The 22,798-nt window shown below is 44.7% G+C and overlaps 1 pseudogene; it reads right to left on the bottom strand.

The window, feature by feature from the left end:
* Positions 1 to 9,866: 9,866 nt before the first annotated feature.
* On the bottom strand, positions 9,867 to 19,333 carry LOC147441657 (cysteine desulfurase, mitochondrial-like; annotated as a pseudogene).
* Positions 19,334 to 22,798: the final 3,465 nt, after the last annotated feature.

Here is a 22,798-nt window from a genome sequence, read left to right as displayed (position 1 = left end):
TTTTGGTGCGGCTGGGGGACAAGTTTTGAAGCTTCTTTGAGAGTACGAAGAGGACATTGTTCTTGTGAGATGGCTCCCCCTTACTCGAGCGAGAGTGAAAAATTGAACAAAATACAACTATTGGTATAAAATACATTTTTTTTTTTCATAATTAGCAAAACTCACAATTGTGAGTAGGGAGGTATCGGCTGGTGTAAAACTCCTACCGGCTTACACCAGCCGGTACCTCCTACTACCATACTACTACTGGCTCATACGTTATTATATTACATAGATTCCTGTGTAGAGTCTCATCGCTCCACTTCCTAGGACCTCATCTTGTAAAAGGGTTGGATCAAGAATCGAGTTGGAGCCTCGTGAATACGATCAACCCATCAGCGCCAGCAAGTCGAGTTGCAAATCGATTAACACGTAAATTTTAAAAAAATATATAACAAACTCAGATTTTGCCCGCAAGTCGCTCTTCCTGCTTCGACCCCGCCTCCGAAACCTACAGCTTCATCCCTGCCTCAGCCTCCTGCATTGTATCTGCCTCCGCCTCCTGTTCACCCACCCCCCCCACCACGGGCCCCTCCCACATCTTCTTCTCTTTTTTTCTCGATGCAGTATCGTTGCTGATTCGCTTCTTTCTTTCTTTTTTTGAAATCGCTACAAATCGTGCATTTTCAAGTTCTCATTTAACTACTTTGGAGTTGTCGAAGGAGTACTCTATGTTGCCCAAGCCATTATGCTTTCAAATCATGAAGGGAAAGCCAAATTGCGAAGATCTCAGTTCCTTTCTCAAGGAGGTGGAAGCTCCCTTGGTCTTCAAGGTCAAGATTTGCGGCTCGCGAAAGGACAAAGATGAAGGAAAGCTTGATGAGGACGGTAGGCCATCACCCAATTAGAAGCATATGCATGAAAAAAGTTCTCAAGGAAGCCATCAATTCGTTTGGCTCGGGCTTCACATGAGCTCGCTAGAAGACAGAGGCAAAGGCAAGATTGACAAGGATGGCAAGGCTAGCACCCCGTTAACGGCCTATGCACAGATGTTCTCAAGGAAGCCGTCAATTTTTTTTTACTCGGAATACTGAAGCCAAAGGCAACTTCATGAGCTCACTAGAGGACGAAGACAAAGACGCACTTGGCAATGACGACAGGACTAGTCCTCAATTAGCTGCCTTGGTACCCAAGAGGTCCAAGCACCATTGTTCTAAATGTGAGAAGACGCTTTGTTTGGCTCGGGAATGCGAAGCCAAAGGCAAAAACAGGAACTCACAAGAGGACAAAGGCAAAGGCAAGCTAGACAGAGATAACATGGATAAATGGCATACGTGGTAGTGGCAACCACACTGGCCATGACGCCAGATTTCTGACTCGGGTCGTACTACACCTCTAGTAAATTCACATGCTTTTGATAAGTCAATGAAAAGCTCAATTTTCGTGTACATGATTTTTGTCAAAGATTCCATAAATGATCCTAATGTTTTATCAAATCAAAGTGGTAGTAATCAAGAGAAATTAGAGTTGTCTAATTTTCTAAGTAGATTCCAAGATATTTTTAGCAATGACATCCCCATGGATTTACCTCCAAAACGAGGGGATGATGATCATAAGATAGAGCTTCTCCTGGGAGCTCACCGCCTAATAAGCCTCCTTATAGAGTTTCTGAAGCTCAACAAGAGGAGATTATGAGGCAACTGCATGAATTAGTAAACAAGGGCATGGTGAGGCCTAGTTCCTTTTGTTCACCCGTCCATTTAGTGAAAAGGACATACGATACATACCATATGTGTGTTGACTATAGAGCACTAAATCGGACTACTATCAAGAAAAGATTTCCCGTACCGCAAGAAGAAGATCTGTTTGATAAGCTACAAGGCTCTACCTACTTCAATAGGATTGACTTTAAAAGTGGCTATCATCAAATAAAGATAGTGAATGAAGATATTGTAAAGACCGCTTTTCGCACAACATTTGGTCTTTATAAGTATCTTGTCGTGCCTTTTGGCTCCGGCCACATTCAACCGCCTAAACATTTTAGACCCCACCGCAAGTTTACTGGAGTGTTCTTTGATGATATCATCATCTACTCCAATTCTCTCGAGGAACATAAGGAACATCTCTCAGTAACCTTTCAAGCTTTGAGGAAGAATAAACTTTTCATTAATCAAAAGAAAAGTAAATTTTTCTTGCAAGAGATTCAATACCTAGGTCACATTATCTCTCAAGATGATATCCATATGGATCCAGCATAGGTAGAGGTAATAAAAGGATGGCCTAATTTAAGGAATATACATGAGCTACAAAGCTTTTATTGGTATGTGTGCATACTATAGACGCTTCATTAAAAAAAAATCACAAATAGCAAGGCCATTACATGATTAACAAAGAAAAATGTTAAGTATACATGGACTGCAAAAAAGAAAAATGCTTTTAACAAGCTCAAAGAAAAGCTTACCTCTTAACTTGTGCTTACACTGTCAAATCTCTCAAAACTATTTGAGGTCCAATGTGATATTTGTGAAGATTGCCTTGGAGCAGTTTTGCTTCAAGAAGGGCATGCCATAGCATACGAGGGTCGAAGACTCAATTTCGATGAGCGAGTGTTGGGCATATACGAAAAGAAGCTACTATCCTCACATGGAAGCATTATCTCTTGGGGACTCCATTCATCCTACTAGTTGTTTTACATACCCTTCACATATGGAAGCATTATCTCTTAGGGACTCCATTCATCCTACGAACGGATCACCAGAGTCTTAAGTACTTCATGATGCAAACCAAGCTTTTCGACAAACAAATGAGGTAGGCAAATTTCCTTTCGCAATTTAATTTTCATATTGCTCATATTGCTGGCAAGCACAATCAAGTGGCCGATGCACTATCACAATGATCAAAAGTAAATGTAGTGTTTATAGCAACTCATAATTATCTATCTTCTATGATAGATGAGTATGTTATTGACCCTAAAGTCAAGAATATAATGTCAACCCTTGCCTTAGGAAAGAAAGCAGAACCGACCACCTTGCAAGATGGTTATCTTCTCATGATAATAGGCTATGTGTTACTAATTCCCTTCGTGAGAAATTAATTAGTATGAATCCCATGCTCCTCCCTATGTGGGGCATAGAGGGATTCAACCTACTCTTCGAGAAGTAGAGACGTATTTCTATTCGCCTAACATGAAAGTAGACATACAAGAATATGTTTCAAAATACATGGTGTGCCAAAAGACAAAGTATGATAGAGGAAAGAAACCTGGATTACTCCAACCATTGTCAATTCCTAATTCACCATGGGAGAATAATTTATCTTTGGATTACCCAAATCTATCCTTGGGAATACGAGAATATGGACAATAGTCGACAGGTATAGTAAACAAGGACATTTCATACCTGTCAAAAAGACTATTCAGGCACATCAAATGGCCACCCTCTTTATATCACATATTTTCAAACGCGATGGCTCGCCAATATCCATAATGTCAAATAGACATTTTCAAATGACCAATAATTTTTGAAAGGGTTTCTTTGAGAATTTAGATACAAAGGTAAATTTTTCTTCGTCCTATTACCCACAACGGATGGCCAAAGGGAGATAGCTAGCCTTACGATTCTAGATCTACTCAAGACCTATGTCATGAAAGTAGATCAACGCTCACAATGAGACAAGTACCTACCTCTTGTAGAGTATGTGTACAATAAAACTGTCCATACTACTACCAGGAAGACACCCTTTGAAATCATTGAGGGAAGACGTAAAAGTCCCTTGCTACTTAACGTACATGGGAAGATCTTCGTTGTTGATGAGTATAGCCGCAACCTACAAGATTCTTTTCAAAATATTAAGGAGACTATATCCATCTTCCAACAAAGGCAAAAAGCTGCTGCTATAACAAGAACAGAGGGCCTTTACTTTCAAGGAAAATGATTGGGTCCTACTCAAGTTTCCCAAGGCTCGATTGAAGCAAACGACGGACAAAAATCCTATGGACCACAAAAAGTATAATGCTAAGCTAGCAAAAAGATACTACGATCCTTTTCAAATCCTAATACCAATCAACGAGATGGCATATCAACTAAAGTTGCCCAATCATTGACTCATACACAATGCTTTTTATGTGAGCCTACTTAAGCCTTACAAAAAGGAGAACAAATAATTGAGGACCCGCTTAAGATCGAGGATCAGGAAGAGGTGCTCCAACCCGAATCCATCCTTCGACATGAAAACAAGAAACTAAGACATGGTATAATTATCCGACCATATCTTATTAAGTTTAAAAATTATCAGTTTCAAGATGCTAGATGGATGCAAGGACCACAGCTTAAGGATAGCATGAACCTTGTCAATGCTTACAATGCTACACTAGAATCAACAAATGTAAATATTTCTTTAAATGAAAATCGTTTTTGTCTTATAAGACTAGTACACTTTCTTATTGTGCACAAATTTAAGCAATATGCATGCTTAGAATCTTGTTTGTGATGGTAACATCTCCCAAACACCAAGTAGAATTTGTCACTCTACTTTGGGAGTATGATAAGGACTAAAGAGAAGACATGCTTGCAGTAGCTAAGTTTCCCAAGCACCAAAGGGACTAGTCATTCATTCTGGAATGATATCGTAGGGTAAAAAGGGATCCTCTACCCGCTACGAAATATAGACTAAGGACGACTATGGTTTCAAGAGAGGTAATGTCATAAAATCTAATATCTACCTATCCTAAATGGTTTTCTCATATTGAGCTGATCACTTAATGTGAAAAATGAAAGAGAGCAAGAGTTAGAATATAGATATGTGCTTTTAGATCTATCTCAATACGGGACCAAACAAAAAAGAGCAAGCTACCTCTCATTAAGGATCCAAAACAGAGATGGTATATCAAAGAGCAATGAGCAGATAATGGAGCTTAAAATACCTTAGGGTTAGCTTCATTAAAGACCTCCACAGGTTAGTGTTAAAAGTCCTTAGACCTAGGACCTTCATGTACTTTTGGCAAACTAGGCCTATGCTTGAGGTGATTCTTGTGCTTGAGCTAACTAAGGTGCTTGTCATGCTTAATGATTAAGGTGCTTGAGGTGCTTCTCATGTTGAGCTGACTAAGATGCTTCTCATGCTTAATGAGTAATGTGCTTGAGGTGCTTGTCGTGCTTTATGACCAAGGTCCTTAAGGTGCTTCATGACAAAGGTGCTTGAGATGTTTGATGATCAAGATGCTTGTGGTGTTCAAGTCAATCATGACTCCTATATAGATAGGAGTGAGCCCTAAGAGTGGGAGATGAGAGAGGACACACACACACACACACACACTCAAGGAAAGCCATTTCCACAAGAGGCATAAAGGACACATGTCAAGCCCCTCCCCATGCTGCCCTCATGATATGTCTGAATCCTATCTGATGGCCTTTAGGGAGGTCCAATGGAAATGTGGATGCATTTATTTAATTATCTAACCTCTCTCTCTCTCTCTCTCAAAAGGAGAAAGGACACTTGTCCAAATGCTACCCCTATTACTTGAAATGACCTTAGCCTGTGATTGGTCAAGCTTGGCAAGACCCAACAAGAATCAAGCTAGATTAAATTGAGAAAGGGGTTAACCTAGGCAAGAGAAGGGCTTCATTTTTCATTGTCCCATACACTCACACACACTCTCATTGTGTTGAGCAAGCACTCCCATGTCCTTCTCCAAGCTTAAGAAGTAAAGAGCCTACACCAACACCTCTTGGCTATGGAATGCAAATCCAACCAAGAGCCAAGCTTCAATGACATGATCATCTTCTCTACCATCTATATTACTATGCTAACCTAAAGCTCCAAGAGTAATCTATAGTGAGGAAAGTACTTTCACATTTGATACTTCTTCTTCCTCTTCCGTTCCCTCACTTCCTGCCAGCTCTCTCCACCTTTGAAGGTGTTTGAAGTCTTGGGATTGAGATCAGGAACAAGTTAATGCTTTTGCAAGTTAGTTAATGGCATAATTTTGATGCATGAAGCTTACCATCTTCATTGCATCACCAAGGTCTCAAGGAACACAAAGCATGTATTGTACCAAGTCTCTCTTCATGGAAGATTCTATAATACAAGAGCTTTTTGGAGGGGGGATCGGCTCCAAGTAAATCCGATCTTTAACTATTGTCAATTTCTTTAATTCTCTCTCTCTTTTACAAGTATTGTTCATGTCAAGCTAACTAGGTATAATGTTACTTTTGCTACCTTTAATCAAGTGCTCTCCTTATGCTCTTTAAGAATTCTTTCAAGAAAATACTTACTATTGTTTCTTTAATTCCGCTACAATCAATGTTATAATCATATACCGCTACAAGATTAATGAGGACAATAGGGCCAACACCCAATTAGCAACCTATGGTTGACAAAAGTTCTCAAGAAAGTCCTCAATTTGTTTGGTTTGCTAGAAGACAGAGGCAAAGGCAAGCTTGAGAAGGATGGCAAGGCTAGCACCTAGTTAGCGATCTATGAACAAATGAAGTTCTCAAGGAAGATGTCGATTGTTTGACTCAGAATAATGAAGTAAAAGGCAACTGCATGAGCTCACTAGATGACAAAGGCAAAGGCACGCTTGACGATAACGACATGACTAGTTCTCAATTAGCTCCCTTGGTACCCATGAGGTCCGCGATCCATTGTTCTAAATGCGAGAAGACACTTTGTTTGGCTCGGGAATTCAAAACCAAAGGCAAAGGCAGGAACTCACAAGAGGACAAAGGAAAAGGAAAGCTAAACAAAGATAACGGTGTTAAAGAATTGACATAAGAGATCGGCATGGCACAAGTGGTAGTGGCGACCACACTGGCCATGACACCACATTTCTAATCAAGTGGCGATTGCCGCAACTGGCTTCACTCAAGGAGAGGCGTGTGAGTGATAGGGAGGGGCAAAAGAAGCTCCCCTCAAATGATTTGAACCCAACTGTTGAGAGTTCAAGTTATCGATGTTCAAACCCAAGGGTTGGCGTTCAAAGCACATATGTGCATCTAACAAGGAACCAACACAACGTATATAAACACTCTAGATTTGCTACAAATAATCCATTGTTGCTAGCCGGATTATGGACAAGATGTGTTTCAAAGTTCATTATCTAGGAACTTTTGGATGTGATGTGTCCACAACTCGCAAATAGGGATTCTTGATCGTAGTGTGGGCTACAATTCAATTTTCCATGAGGCAACATATGCTCAAGATGGCATTCTACTAAGGTAGAAACCTGGTGGAAGCATAACGGAGGTGTATCTAGTGGAGTGTCTGCTGCGTAACCGAGGTGCATCCAGTGGAGTGTCTACAAAGTGTCTCTTGATCTTCCTACATATGTCCACTATGAGCTATAGAGAAGCTATTAAAAAATATAGCATCTTAAGTGAATAGCCCAATGTACCCCTAATTTATATTTTGGCTTGGGGTATTTATTTCACTTATTTGTCAAAATCTTGGATAAGGAAATCTACTAAGGGAGGTACTTAAGGACCCCGAAGTTAATATATAAGCAAGACTTTGCCCCCATTGTAAATCACTTATTCATTGCATAGTTGGTTGGTTTAGTAGAGTCTCTCTCTCTCTCTCTCTCTCTCTCTCTCTCTCTCTCTCTCTCTCTCTCTCTCTCTCTCTCTCTTATTTTCTCGCTCATTGTGCGCTTCCCCATCGCCAACTTCGACACCTTATGACCTCATTAACTTGACCAGTTTGACATAATCCAATCACAAAGTCCAATGTGGCTAGCCACCAATCCGAAATTTGTAATAGACGCAAGACAATGAGTCGAGCACATTGTGGTAGTGCAAAAAAAAAAACATTCCGGGGGCAACAAGGTAAAGTCCCGTATTATGTATTGATGTCTTGGATCAGGTGCATTCGGACGCTCCAAAACTTGCACAAGCAACGGGCCACTTTGTCTTGCTTGAAAAGAACCTACCTTACGTGGACTACATGTTCCCTTATCATTTTCTTTTTTGTTGTAGCCGATTGTCGAGCATAAGGACAACCAAAGCTGGCTTAAGAACCTAGTCCCTTGTAGGAGAAATCCCACCAAATCACCCTCTACTAGATATACTAGTATGACCAACCACCTTCGGCGGCCTCTCTCTATCGCGTGCACAGGGGCTTCTTTCAATTTTGGAGTTTAGTCTTCATGTTGCAGATTTAGACACGTGTAAAGGGACCCCCATTCCACCATATTATGTTAGTTTAGACGAGTACGGCCCCCTCTCTCACTCCCCCTCTTTATCCCGTGCTTGGGATTTAGCCTTCAACTCGCAGATGTTGACACATGTACTGGGTACTCGTACTACTGTTATAGAATACATATAGATACACCAAATCGCCCTCTACTAGACATATAGAAGTCAATCGATGATCTTTTCTAAGTGAGAATGCATGGCCTCAACAAGACAACTAAGCATCTACCCTTTCTCTACCCAATGTTAAGAGTTCAGCCTATCTTTCCGTGCAACTCCTGGTTTTGAAGCCGCAAAAGGGGTCTTTTGTGGGCTGTGCCATATTGAGAGGAACCAGCTGCTTCACTCATTTACACTCCCACTTGTTGAAACAGGTTAAGGGTTAGGGTTTGCAAGTTTTGCGTTATCATTTGGCTGGCACTCTTACACCTTTTATGGCAGAAACAGGCAACACAATCTGGAATGGTTACTGACCTTGTATACATGAACATCGAGAACATCTCAAAAGGAATCCGGAAAGCTTGGGGGCCCCCTGTTTCAAAGTAGTCCACTTCAAGCAACTCAAAAGTGCTCAAGCCAAAGACAATTTGAGCCATTTTTGGCCGAGAACAAACCACCCCACAACCAAATTTGCACAAACATGCAATGTGTAACATCATATATATATATATATATATATATATATAGCTCGGCATGTTTACTTTGAGTTGAGGAATAGTAGCACTATCAGATTATATAAAGTCAAGTATAATATAAGGAACTTTTATTCAAAGATAAAAAAACATGAGCTTTGGGGAATTGTTCAGTAAAATAACTTTCTATTGGAAGGAGTAGAAACATGTGCTTAAGGCACTGTGGCTGTTCAAGCATTTCATGTCGAACAGACTCAAATTTCCAGCAGTCCCTGTTACCAGTATGTGAAAAAGTAGGTCTTTTTGGCTCTAAAGAATCCAAGCCACATACAAAGCAAGCCTTCCCAAGTAGACAAGGCCCGAAAAAACTTATGGCACAGCTGGCTAACCTATGTGATGAGATAGAGTTCCTTTGAGCATGTAAAAATTTTGATACCCAGACAATGCCTTAACGATAAGCGGCACCAGAACTTCAAATCAAGAACCTAGTACTCATTTAAGTAACCCTCCTGTTCTGCTGTTGTAATCATTTTGGAAACAACTGAATCAAGCAAATTGAGAGACAACACGCAACTAATTTGCGGTAAACCTCAATGAGAACAAATACTTCTTCCATGCAAATTATGTTTGCAGATATAAAGCACAAGATCAAACATAAACCTTACGAAGCTCTTGCTTTATGATAAATGAAAATGAGAGCACACATTTCCTACTTATAAGCTATATGAGCACAAGATCAAACATAAACCTTACGAAACTCTTACTTTATGATAAATCAAAATGAGAGCGCATATAAGCACAAGATCAAACATAAACCTTACGAAGCTCTTACTTTACGATAAATCAAAATCAGAGCACACATTTCCTACATGAAAAGCTGTGTTTGCAGATGTACATTAAGATAAGACATATTCTAAATGGCCAAATGTAAGACAGATTTTCAGCCAGTGACTTGAAAATGACATGCAAACACTATCCCATGATGGAGAAAATCCATGGAGGGCACAAGAAACAAGAAGCATAGTCTCACGTCGTAGTGACCAAATGAAGTGCAAAACTCCGTCTCTTACTCTACACTCTTAGCTCTATAAACAGCCCAATGTTGAGTCCACTGTACAAATTTTATATCGAATCTCAATGTCTTCCTGAACCATTTTCCACAGTGAGCTCATCTGCTGTAGTTTCTTCGCTGGATCAACTGTAAGCTCAATAGTCCTGCCAATCTCCTCTTTAGTTGGATCAACTGTAAGCTCAACAGTCCTGTCAATCTCCTTTTCAGTTGTAAATCGTTCAAATCCCAAACCTGATTGATGCGTGTGCCATGTCTTCTTCCTTCTTTTTGCAGAAAAGAGATCCTTCTATTAGTTAAAAATCGCCCATTAGGCTATAACACCCCCGAAGGAAAATGTAGGCTAGATCAGATGGGGGGAAGGGGCGGGGGGGGGGGGGGGGGGGGGGGGGGTGTGGGAAGCACCACACTGGTGGGCAGTAATGCCATTCAGGGTCCCCTGCTCAATAGTGAAGAAGGGGCCCGAACTCTACTGTCGTAAGAAGGCCTGTCAACGCTCCCTCATGCGATCCAACCCTATGTATGAGCTCTAGCCAAATGTCTCGTACTGTCTCGGCAGGTGGAACTGCTCTAGCCTCAAAAATGCAAAAGCAACGGGCCATCTGAACCACAGTGTCAGGCTGCTCATGCGTCGGCTGTCGGCCTCCTATCTCCAGTCCTGCAGGGTCACCTGTAAGGCTGGGCATAGTCGTGGTCGGCCATCTTGTATCTCTATCATCATGATGACTGACTCTGTCTCGTACTTAAGTGCTGCCGAGCCCCCGATAAACTCTCTAGCTGTACCTAGTGAGGGGAGCAAACGAAGGACTCGTAGCCATATCTGTTGTGCCATGGGAGAGTCCCATACGCAATGCCTCTGTGTCTGTCACGTGACACATCCAACCCTATGTGTCCATGGACAAGCTACAGCATGATCAGGGTTCAGTCAGTCCAGTCAATCTAGATTAGAAGTGATCTGGCACTTTTGTGAGTCTATTCGTAGACCGTGCATGCCCAGTCACTTAGTATAGATGCATAACCTCTAGTTGCACACAGCATGATCCTCAAATTCCCATCAGAATCCTTCAGGGGAATTTTCCAGTGCATTTAGCCTATTTTCCATATTTTTGACATTTTTCATTTATTATTTTGTAATGACTTTTGTTGGAAAGTAGGTAGCGCAAATTGAGTAAGTTTGTATATAAGCAAACCAAAGCTAGCATCAAATGGCAGAAGAGGCAATAGGAGCCAAGCTCAGCAGGCAACTTCTCAACAAGAACTTGGTGGATTTTCCCTCCAAGCAAGACCATTTCCCCCCTAGCGTTTTCTTCAACAACCTAAGCCTAGCGTTTTTGAAGTAGCATCAGCCTGGCGCTTTTGCATCAGCAACTATTGCCACAAAATTCCCCCATCAGCTAGCGTTTTTGCAGACCACAGCATTTGCAGATTTGCAGCGTTTTCAGCCACAGCATGCAGCGTTTTTCAGCCATGAAGAACCGGGAAGATCAGCCCTAAGGGGAGTAGCAGATTCAGCCGGATAGACCATCGGTTTTCAGCCTAAAGACACATCAGTTTTCAGCCCTAAACCTGCAAATTTTCAGCGTCAAAGACCCACAGAAAACAGCCCCCCAAATCAACGTTTTGGACTAATCGCAGATTTCAGCCCATAGCGTTTTTGGACAGCAGTAGGAAGATTGCAAATTTCAACCCTTCGGTCGACCTCGTCATCACCGTCGTCATCGTCGACATAGCCTAGACTTGCATCAGTCTCATGCATACCATTTGTACCAGATTGTGCAATCATAAGTAGACCACTCTCGCCGACGAGAGTGGGGCCTTCGGAGGAGGGTTTTACAACATCTCTAGTGTCGTATCTCTCTTCTCTCTCTATCTCTCAGTCTCATACACTTGCACGCACAGTGTCCATTCACTTTGTTTGTGATCATAGCATTCTCTCATTAAGAACGGAAGGCTCTGCCTTCCATAAGAACAAAAAGAACCTTGAGCACAGTTCGGAGCACTCATCTTGAGCAAAGCGCAAACATTCATTCCGCTGCACCTAACATTGGTATCAAAGCTTTGGCAGTGTTCTGCATCACTCAAGGAAAGAACCACAAGAATCACAAAGATTTATTTTTTGCTTATTGAGGTCGCACGAACCCAAGTTCGCTTGGGCATGTCGATTCCTAACTCGTGTTTCTGAAGAGTGACAGGAATCCCAAGAAAGAAGGGCTTGTCCAACTTCCCCTTGTGTCTCTTTTCACTCATTGAGAGCGGACCGTACACTTAGCCGCCGGCCAATCGACGTGAGGTGGGAAAAAGCAACCTTGGTGTGAGCACAAGGCCGCCAAGGGGTGCGCCCACGGAAAGGAGTAGAACTCAGGTGAAGAGAAGATCCTTCTCAAACACAGATTGCAAGCGAAAGAAAACCTCAAGAACCTCAAGACCCTCAAGAACTCAAGAACCCCAAGAACCAAGAACCCAAGAACCCAAGTTCCTCGTGAACTTAAGAACCGAAGACCACAAGAACCCACGACTTCAGAATGGTCATCACTCGAAGCGGAATGAATACTTTGCTTGGAGGTGATGAGCATGAGAGAGGTGAAGAAGAATTTTCCCCACCAGGAGGTTTTTCCGACCCTCCCCGTTCCCCATCTACGCCAAGGATTGCACTAACTCCTATGGAGGAGTTGGGGCAGTTGTTTTTGGAAAGAAAGTTAGAACGCGAAGAAAGAGAAGCAGAAAGAAACGCCTACGAAGAAGAAGTGGCAGCCATAGAGCGTCAGTACGACTTGGAAGAAAAAGAAAGTCAAGCAAGATTTGATCGCAAGACCAAAGCAAGAATGCAAGCGACGTTGCGACTCTTCTCTCAAGTTCAGGCACAGATGCAAGAGATTCGGGAAAAGGAGACTCTCTCAGTCTCTTCTTCTCCCAAGCATGACACACGGGATTTGCTTGATTGTGAGAAGCATGATGAATTGAATGTTAATGATTTGCATGATGATTTGGATGACAATGACAAGCATGATGATTTGCATGATCAAGATGTGATTTCTCATAAGCATGATGATTTACATGATCAAGATGTGATTTCTCACAAGCATGAGGATTTTCATGAAGATGATGTGATTTTTCACAAAGATGATAAGTTAGTTGATGCTTTTTCTAGCGAAGCTAACCTCGTTGCAGATTCAATCAATCACGAAGGATCGATCTTGGCTCTCGAGCCTAGGTCCAAAGAACCCTCACAGGACGTATTATGTGTTCGCATGATTGATACGCACGCATCGTTCGAGTGTTTCATTCGTGATCGTTTCCTGTATTTTAGTCAGCGTCTTTATGTGATCCCTTTTCCAAGGCATGACATATTGTACGTGAGCACGTTTCACTCATGAATGAGCACAAACGTATGCGGATTTTTCATGAATAGCTGAAAAGTATGTATGTAAGGAAGTCACATTCCATGTCTCTTCCTTGGAATGACTCGTAGAACGAGCACATGAAAGTATGAGCACCAAGCATAGGCATTTCCGTTGTGAATTTCCACAGTTGATTGCTCTAGATCCAAAGAGGAAGATTTGATCTCATTGTTTGCATGTGTTTGATGAACGGTTTGTCACTCCGTCTCTTTGTTCATCTACATTGCATGCACAGTCATTTAGGAAGACAAGATGTTTTCCACTCACTTTACATGGAATAGTCATGTTCATGGTTTTGTGTTGGAAATTGGTTCAAGAATTTTCACCCATGGAGATTCTTGAAGAAGAAAGAAGCATGACTCTAGACGAAGTTGAAGCAAGAAAGGAGATTCATAAAACTTTCTGTCGCTTTCGGCGCGGCCCAAAGAAGCAAGCGTTGGAGACCTTTATGAAGTTCAAGTACCGCACGACCCACACATCAAAGTGGGCCAGCGAAGAGTCCCTTCTAGGATTCCGGATGCTATTGGCGATCTCCCTCGACGCCATACAGTTCGGTACCAGTACCTCCCTTTGACAAGGAGGGGATGTCACATGACACATCCAACCCTATGTGTCCATGGACAAGCTACAGCATGATCAGGGTTCAGTCAGTCCAGTCAGTCTAGATTAGAAGTGATCTAGCACTTTTGTGAGTCTATTCGTAGACCGTGCATGCCCAGTCACTTACTATAGATACAGATCCTCTGGTTGCACACAGCATGATCCTCAGATTCCCATAAGAATCCATCAGAATCCTTCAGGGGAATTTTCCAGTGCATTTAGCCTATTTTCCCTATTTTTGACATTTTTCATTTATTATTTTTAAGTGACTTTTGTTGGAAAGTAGGTAGGGCAAATTGAGTAAGTTTGTATATAAGTAAACCAAAGCTAGTACTAAATGGCAGAAGAGGCAACAAGAGCCAAGCTCAGCAGGCAGCTTCTCAACAAGAACTTGGTGGATTTTCCCTCCAAGCAAGACCATTTCCCCCCTAGCGTTTTCTTTAACAGCCTAAGCCTAGCGTTTTCTTCAACAGCCTAAGCCTAGCGTTTTTGAAGGAGCATCAACCTAGCGTTTTTGCATCAGTAACCATCGCCACAAAATTCCCCCATCAGCTAGCGTTTTTGGATTTCCCTTCCACTAGCGTTTTTGCAGACCACAGCGTTTGCAGATTTGCAGCGTTTTCAGCCACAGCATGCAGCGTTTTTCAGCCATGAAGAACCAGGAAGATCAGCCCTAAAGGGAGTAGCACATTCAGCCGGATAGACCATCGGTTTTCAGCCTAAAGACACCTCAGTTTTCAGCCCTAAACCTGCAGATTTTCAGCGTCAAAGACCCAAAGAAAACAGCCCCCCAAATCAGCGTTTTGGACTAATCGCAGATTTCAGCCCTTAGGTCGACCTCGTCATCACCGTCGTCATCGTCGACATAGCCTAGACTTGCATCAGTCTCATGCATACCATTTGTACCAGATTGTGCAATCATAAGTAGACCACTCTCGCCGACGAGAGTGGGGCCTTCGGAGGAGGGTTTTACAACGTCTCTGGTGTCGTATCTCTCTTCTCTCTCTATCTCTCAGTCTCATACACTTGCACGCACAATGTCCATTCACTTTGTTTGTGATCATAGCATTCTCTCATTAAGAACGGAAGGCTCTACCTTCCATAAGAACAAAAGGAACCTTGAGCACAGTTCGGAGCACTCATCTTGAGCAAAACATTCATTCCGCTGCACCTAACAGTGTCTCTCTATGATGACCACATGCTGTGCACGCTGAAGGGTGCCCACTGTGCTCCAACCAGATGCCCACTGCTATGTCCCTGTGAGCAACCAGCCACTTGAGCATCGTGGCTCTTCTCGTCTGTCCCAGAGACGCGTCCAAAAGTTTGTCAAGAACTCAAGTGAGAGGCCCTCCCTCTGCCAGTGGTCCGCTACTGCTGGAGAGATCTCACGGAAGTCAAGATGTGACGGCCCAGGCGGGCTGTGTACTGAAAAAACGGAATCCCAAGGTGGTCTCTGGCAGTGAATGGATCTTGCCAAAACCACTCTCCAGGATCCCACTAACACGGGCTATGGGGCGGCCCTCCCAAGCCCCCGGTCTCCACCCTCCTGTCGCACGATCTCACAGTAATGCTCAACACTCTGATTTGTTGGAAGCAGCACTCTGAGATCTCTGGAGACTCCGAGAGGGCACGATGCAATCTGCCCTCACTCTGAACCTCGAAGAAAAGACAGATGCCACTGTCCAAGCACGCACTGACTACGATCAAGACCGCCAATCTAGTGAATGCACCCTTCCAATGGGGGGCCATGGGCTCAAGAGGTACATGCCAGTCTGCAGGAATGGCTATGAAACCTCTTAGCCATACTCAAGGCACCACGCATGCCACGCATTCGCTCACTCTGTAACTCCTCTGGCAATGAGCCAAAGTGCAGCCAATCCCCAAAAGTGCCCTCTGCTAAGGCCCCCCAAGAAACACGTGGCCGACTCCCTACCATATGACCCCTCTCTGTGCGAACCAAGGGATTCCAGATCAGTGGTTGCCTCAAGCGCTCCTCCAAGCATCTCGGCTCATGCTGCTCTAAGCTCTCCCTGAGCTGCTCCCAAGAGCGAAGTATACTCAATGCAAAGCGATCCTCCCGCCTCTGCTCAGTCCCACTCTGCGAATCTCTGTGAAGATCCATCGTGTAGTCGGGCCCCATGGGCCACCTGTCTGTGGAACTCTATGATGTATCCTCTGCAGTAGTAGCTCCTTCCAGGGCTTTGCTCCCGGAAGAAGTCCTCTGACAATGAGCTTCCCAAGGAGAGATTTACTTTGTCCTGCTGGGTCAATGATCTTGAGTCCTCCCTCAGATCGAGGAAGTGTAATGACCTGCCAAGAAACCTTGGCCCGTGCTGACAGTGTATCACGCCTTGACCAGAAAAAATTCCTGATCAACCACTGAAGCTGGTTGATGCAAGAAATCGATAGATCCAACAGGATGTGATGTACCACATTGTTGCCAACACCACCTGGTTGACAACCACCACCCTACCGACAAGAGAAAGGCGTGCCGACCTCCAATGAACCAGCTTCCTTCGTATACATAGGAGCAGGGGAGGTGTCTGCTGCTCACGGGATAAATCGAAACCAACTTGGCAGTCCAAGTATCGCACCACAATCCCTGGAGGAATCCATCTAAAGCCCTCCCCAGGCAACCACTCAGGTGTAGAACCACGACCAACCCAAAAAGCAATCATTTTGCACCAATTGATCAATGCTCTTGAAGCACAACAAAACACCTCAAGCGACTACTCACATCTGCGCAAGTTGGCCAGCTGGCCCTCCAAGAATAGCCCGGTATCATCTGCAAACTCAGCATCCAATAGCTCCTCGCCTCAAATAGGCGGTTGTATGCCCCGCAGGCAGACCTCCTGTGAAGCTAGAAATCGGCTCATCGCCTCAGCATAGAACAAGAAGAGGAAGGGGGCTAATGGGTACCCCTGTCTCACCGAGCGTAAAAGCATAAAATGTGGGCCTCTGTCACCATCTAGCAAGACCTGGCTGTGAGCCTGAGAGTACAAATCAGCCACCCCTCTAATCCAATCCGCTGACAAGCCCATCCGCAGCATGGTGCCCTCCAGAAAGCTCCAATCCACCTGATCATATGCCTTCTCAAAGCCGAGAAGAAGCACTACAAGGTCCTCCCCTCGAAGTCTGGCGAGGGCTACCACCTCCCAAAAGGTAAAGATATTGTCAAGGATACTCCGCTCCTTGACAAAACCTGTCTGTTTCTCGTGGATCAAGGTGTCCAAGAGAGGTTGGATTCTCAAACTCAGAGCCTTGGCCAGTACTTTGTAGGCTGAGTTAAGAATCGTGATGGGTCTCCACTGTCTAATGTCATCCAGCAGGCCTCCCTCCTTGGGGATCAAGTAGATCAACCCCTCTGTCAAACTGTCAGGCATATGCCCCGTGTCCATAACATGCTGAAAGGCTCTGCATAAACCACTCCCCATGGCATTCAAGTACTCTAGAAAGAAAGCAGGTGTCAAACCATCCTCACCTGGGCAACTACCACGAGGGAGTGCCTGAAGTGCATAACGTAACTCCTGAGAAAGGCCTCTGTAAACTCAGTCACATCTCCTCCATGACCAAACAAGGCGTATGGGCCTAGACCCTCTCTCTTCATGCATCTCTATACTCTGTCAGGGGGTCAACCGTAAGTAACTCTCCATAGAAATCAGATGCCACTGAACGCATGTCCGCAGGATCACTGGCTACTGTCCCATCAGGTCTCCTCAGCTGACTCATCCTAGTGTGGCCATGTCGTGGACCCACCATCTCAAAAAACTCCCTCGTGACTCTGTCTCCTACCTAGGACCAATGTGAGGCCTGACGATGAAATGCGAACTCATGTCGGCGCTCCTCGATAGCTATCAGCTCCTGTCTGGCATGCTGCATCTGCCCCTCCATCCAAGGGTTATCAGGGTGCCTCTCCTGCATCCTCTGTAGAGAGGCAATCCCCCGCCTGAGCCGACGTTCCTCCTCCCGTGCTGCAGCCAGTCGGGCTGCTGCCTCCTGATGTAGAAAACGGCTCAGCTCTCTGATGCCAATGGCTAACTGAGTCGCATGATCACTCTCCCGCTGTAAACTCTCTGACCAAATCCTCTCAATCTACTCCCTCAGCGCAGCATCCAGAAGTACCCTCTCGAGGATCCTAAACATCGAGTTGTTGCTCCTGAGTCTATCCATCACTGTCACTATCACTGTCTCCTACCTCGGACCAATGTGAGGCCTGACGATGAAATGCAAACTCATGTCGGCGCTCCTCGATAGCTATCAGCTCCTGTCTGGCATGCTGCATCTGCCCCTCCATCCAAGGGCTATCAGGGTGCCTCTCCTGCATCCTCGTAGAGGGCAATCCCCAGCCTGAGCCGAGGCGGCTCCTCCCGTGCTGCAGCCAGTTGGGCTGCTGCCTCCTGATGTAGAAAACGGCTCAGCCCTCTGATGCCAATGGCTGCCTGAGTCGCATGATCACTCTCCCCCTGTAAACTCTCTGACCAAATCCTCTCAATCTACTCCCTCAGCGCAGCATCCAGAAGTGCCCTCTCGAGGATCCTAAACATCGAGTTGGTGCTCCTGAGTCTATCCATCACTGTCACTATCACTGGTGCATGGTCAGAGAAAGTAGTCCCTGCCATGATACTCATTGATCCTCCCATGTCAGATATGCCATCACTCGCATAAAACCGATCAATCCGAGAGACCAGACCTGCTGATCCTTGCCGCACGAAGGGAAGGAGAAGCCCACTGCAGTGTCAAGAGCATCTGTCCCCTAAGCCGCAACAAAGAGTACATGAACTCGAAAGCAAGCAGCCTCTAAATCAGCATGCGGGTCACCAAGAAAGTGAGTAAAGTCATAGTGAAAAGTCTCCCATCGTCTGCTGATGTCGAAGCTGGATAGGCCTGTTGGGATGGTGCCGAAAGCCGAGGTCTCTACTAGCAGGGGAGTCGCAAAGAAGGCTGTCCCTCTTTCGCCAGCCTGCTAGTAGCGTAAGTGCTGCCAAGTGACCGCTGAGCAGCTGAGGAGGACCCCGCCCCCTTCGCCTGAGATGGCACATGGGACGGGCTAGATGGGTGAGGTGGGTGGGGCGTTTGAAGGGGGTGGGGTTTTTTTTTTTGGGGGGGGGGGGGGGAGGGGGGATGGCCATGTCTTTTTCTAGTTCCAAGGCCCTTAAAACATACGATGGCTCGAGGCTAGCATAGATATGCACACTCCCACTTGATGCAACGACCTCCTTTAACCCCACCAAAACGCTTTCTCCAACACAAATGACAGGCTCTAATCACCTACATACATGTGCTCTATGCTCCCATTTACGACAAGTTACAACGCCCTCGAGCTGAGATGTAATTCCTTGAAGCAAAGGCAAAGGCAATGTCACAAGCGGCTCCAAACCCCTCAGCTAATTGTGCAGGAAGTATTCCACCTCTGATGCCTTTTTCTTGACGTTCTCCACTCATCTGGACCTGTGCCCTTTGGCCCATATATCTTGTGTCCACTAAGAGAAGTAATGTCTACTTTAAGTTCATCGACATTGAGACGGATCTTTCCAGCTGCCTGGGCTGCATTCAGTGCGAAAAAACTCTTGTGCTTTCTGCATACTTGACCTACTTCTGCAATAGGCTGAATAATACTAATCTCATTGAGAAAGAGAGAGGAAATGTGGCTTTTTCTTTTTGAAATGATAAAGAGGATATACCACACATTGAGAGCTATCAGATCAGAAACTCTGTTTCCAAACTCACCCGTTTCTCATTTCCTTTGTGCCATTTCTTAACAAATTTCTGAAAATTACATACAAAATATAAGTCGTTTCTAAGCTGTTTCATTGCCAAAAGCAAGCCGTTTCGGTCTTAGATAGCCCAGTCTCTCACTTCTGTTTGCCATTCCATGTAACCATGGTGGACGAGGACTTGTTTGCCAATTCTCCCGATTTGCTTGCTTCTTATAAGGAGGCTATGCAGCTTACATCTACTTCCGGAACTGAACAGTGTCTAAAGAGCCTAGGAATCTAGTTCGACAAATTGGCTGTTCTCGCAGGACCTACATGTCCGGCGAGGTCTATTCGATTAGGTTTTGACAATCAGAACCCTCTTTGCATAAATGGCTTGAACACGCATTTATCGAGTTTTCTTACACTTCGGTGGGCATCCAACACCCTCTCTCAATGTTTTGTTCTCTACAACTTGTCTTGCAGGGGGACACCTTGTGACTGCCCCTAGGCCACGTGCGGAGGACAGCCCACATTCGAAGGCTGATTCGAAGGAGATAAGTCGCAGCAGTGTGGAGATTAGCTGGCTGCCCATGACTGAGAGGAGTTGTGCTCACAGTTCAGACTCAATCACCATCCAATTCACCTTTTCCACTGCACCTTAGACACAGATAAGATCAAGACTCACTGTCCATTAATGCTTCCCTAACCTTTCAAAAGCTGGAAGTCGCAGCCTGTCCAAAGTTTGCTCTTTGCTTGCACAATAAGTGCTATATGCCTGCTTTCGAGGAGCCTCTTTGGAATGTTTACCTTCCGCAATCTTTGTTGAGTCAATCATAACTTGCAGTGAATCATGTGGGTAGTGCTTGATGCTCTTCTGAACGGGTACTTCAAGACCAGCTCAAACTTTCCCTCCTCCTCAGAGTCAAAAATCTTCATGAAAGGAGCGACTTTGAGAGGGACCTCCAAAACATATCTATGTGAGTGCACACTGATTCATTATCTTTCTACGAGAGCCAATCCCACTCCATCTAGACATCCTTTCGGATGCCTAGAAGGAAAAACTAGCTATAAAAGATTTTCTTGAAGAGTTCCCAAGTCTTCAGCTTTTGTCCTTCTAGGATCAGCGTGAGCCACCCACCCAACGGTTTATAACTTGCAGTGTAGCGTGTGAGTAGAGCTTGCTGCTCTTCTGACCAGCTTCAAACTTTCACTAGCCAATCCCACTCCTCCTTGGCATTCTTTTTGAAATCACAAGGGAGAAACCGGCTATGAAAGAGTTGCAAAGTCTTCAGCTTTTGTCCTTTTAGGATCAACCTGAGCCACCAATTGCTAGCACTATCTTTGAGATAATGCTAACATGGTGAAGTTTGTATCGCTCGAAGAAGTTTCCTTTTGCAAATGCTACTTCAAATTGCCTTATAAATCAGAGAGCTTGGTTGATAATCCTCTTTCCATTGAAGTAGTCAAGCTTCACATCCTTATTTCCAACTTTACAGGTCTTTGTCTTCTTGTTGGAGTTTTGATGTCCCTCTAGATTCATTCAGCCAATCTCGGTATCTCCCAAGGGTGGGTGATGGTTTTTTTGTAGTTGTGCCCGATTGGAGTGAGGTAGTTTTCTCATGTCAAGGTGTGTATAGCCATGTGGAGTCCGAGGTTTTTGTCACGAGGACGTGGCAATTGCTAACTTGAGGTGTTGGTTTCTTTCCAATGATTTTTGTTTAATTTTTGGGACCCTCTTTTTGAAGTTGTAAATGATCGGACATTGCGTGGCCAGTGTGAAACGGCCGACGGCCGAGAGTTTCACCCGCAGTTGGGAAGGGCAGGTCATCATGAGTTGGTCAGGCTAATCGGCATTGGAATTCGAGCAGTGTCTAGGCTCAGTTCAAAGTCATTTAGGCCCCTCGCGACACCTATAAGTTGGTGGGTATTAGGGAATTAACTCAAAGAGGCAAACTGGACACTTGGCGGCTCCTGATGCAATTGACAGAAGCATCAGCAAGAGGGGCGCCCATTTCAAGAGGGGGGGCTGATTTCAGCCCATTAAGTGCTACACAGTGTGTGTGAGTAGTGGGTGCAAGTGCTCACAGCTTTAATGAAAAGCTTGCCTTCTCCCTTGCTCTATGTAGCACAATGATTTGCTCTCACGCATCTCTCTCTCCCCTTTGCACATATGGTAATGCCCCACTAGTTTGGCTTCTCAAATGACAATGTACAGTTCTGGGGGTTTTATGCGCATTTGCCAAGGCAAGAGCCTTATGTACAGGAACCGGATTAGCTAATTGCTAATCCCCTTCAGGTACGCACAGTTCCATCGCGAAGGAACGCGAAAACGGAGAGTTTTCTCGTGTGAAAACTCGTCCGATTTATAGGGGAACTGTCCCATTGCGTGCGGGAGCACCTAAGACACGCATAGGCGTGCTCGCTCCGCTTCAAACAGTTCAAATCAGAGAATTACAGCTTGCTGTGTTTTTCTGCAGGTTTAGGGTTTTGCACCTAAACTACAGGGAATCGACAGGGGAGCCTCGGAAAGGCCTTGGGATGCGTGTAGAGGGAAGTAGGCACCTAAAAGTGGCAAAACAGAAAATTACAGCATGCTGAAATTGACATGCAGCTCACTGAAAAGCTTCCATTCCGCAAGGGAAAGTGTCCTTGACGTGTACTTTTGACCTACAAGGATATTTGCGTCGTTATGCTGGCGAAATTGGGTCAAAAACCTGCAATTACAGCCATGGACAAGTTTGGACAGCTTGGTGAGGGCTAGGTGCAAGGGTTCGGATCGTTTATTTGCCAGGGGAGACTCGGGAAAGCATTGGGTGCTTGTACAGACCATTTTGGAGAGATTTCCCGCGAGGAATCTCGTCTAATTCAAGGGGCAAGTGACCCTACAAGTGCGAGAGCTCGAGGGCTACCCAGATAAGTGATCGGCACGTGGATCAGAGCGCAAAACAGAGAATTCAGCGAGCTGCAATTTCTCGCCAGGTTTTGCAAAGAGCTCTAAAGTGCGTGGAAAGTCTATGTCTACTTGGGATTTTGTCCGTGGAGACTTCTAATGTGGTTATGTTGCCGAAATCGGGTTGGAGTAGAGGAATTTCAGCCCAATAAAAGTGGGACATCTTGTGGAAGTTTACAGGTTTTTCTCAAGTATAATAAGAATAAAGAAATACCGAAAGGGGTGCCAGTCTTTGGGGCCAACAGGGTGTCGTTGTCAGCTTGGTAGCGCTCTAGTTGCCAGGCC

Source organism: Adiantum capillus-veneris, chromosome 15 (assembly GCF_014529385.1).
Source record: "Adiantum capillus-veneris isolate H3 chromosome 15, ASM1452938v2, whole genome shotgun sequence".
Taxonomy (NCBI): domain Eukaryota; kingdom Viridiplantae; phylum Streptophyta; class Polypodiopsida; order Polypodiales; family Pteridaceae; genus Adiantum; species Adiantum capillus-veneris.
This window is presented reverse-complemented; position numbering and strand designations above follow the sequence as displayed.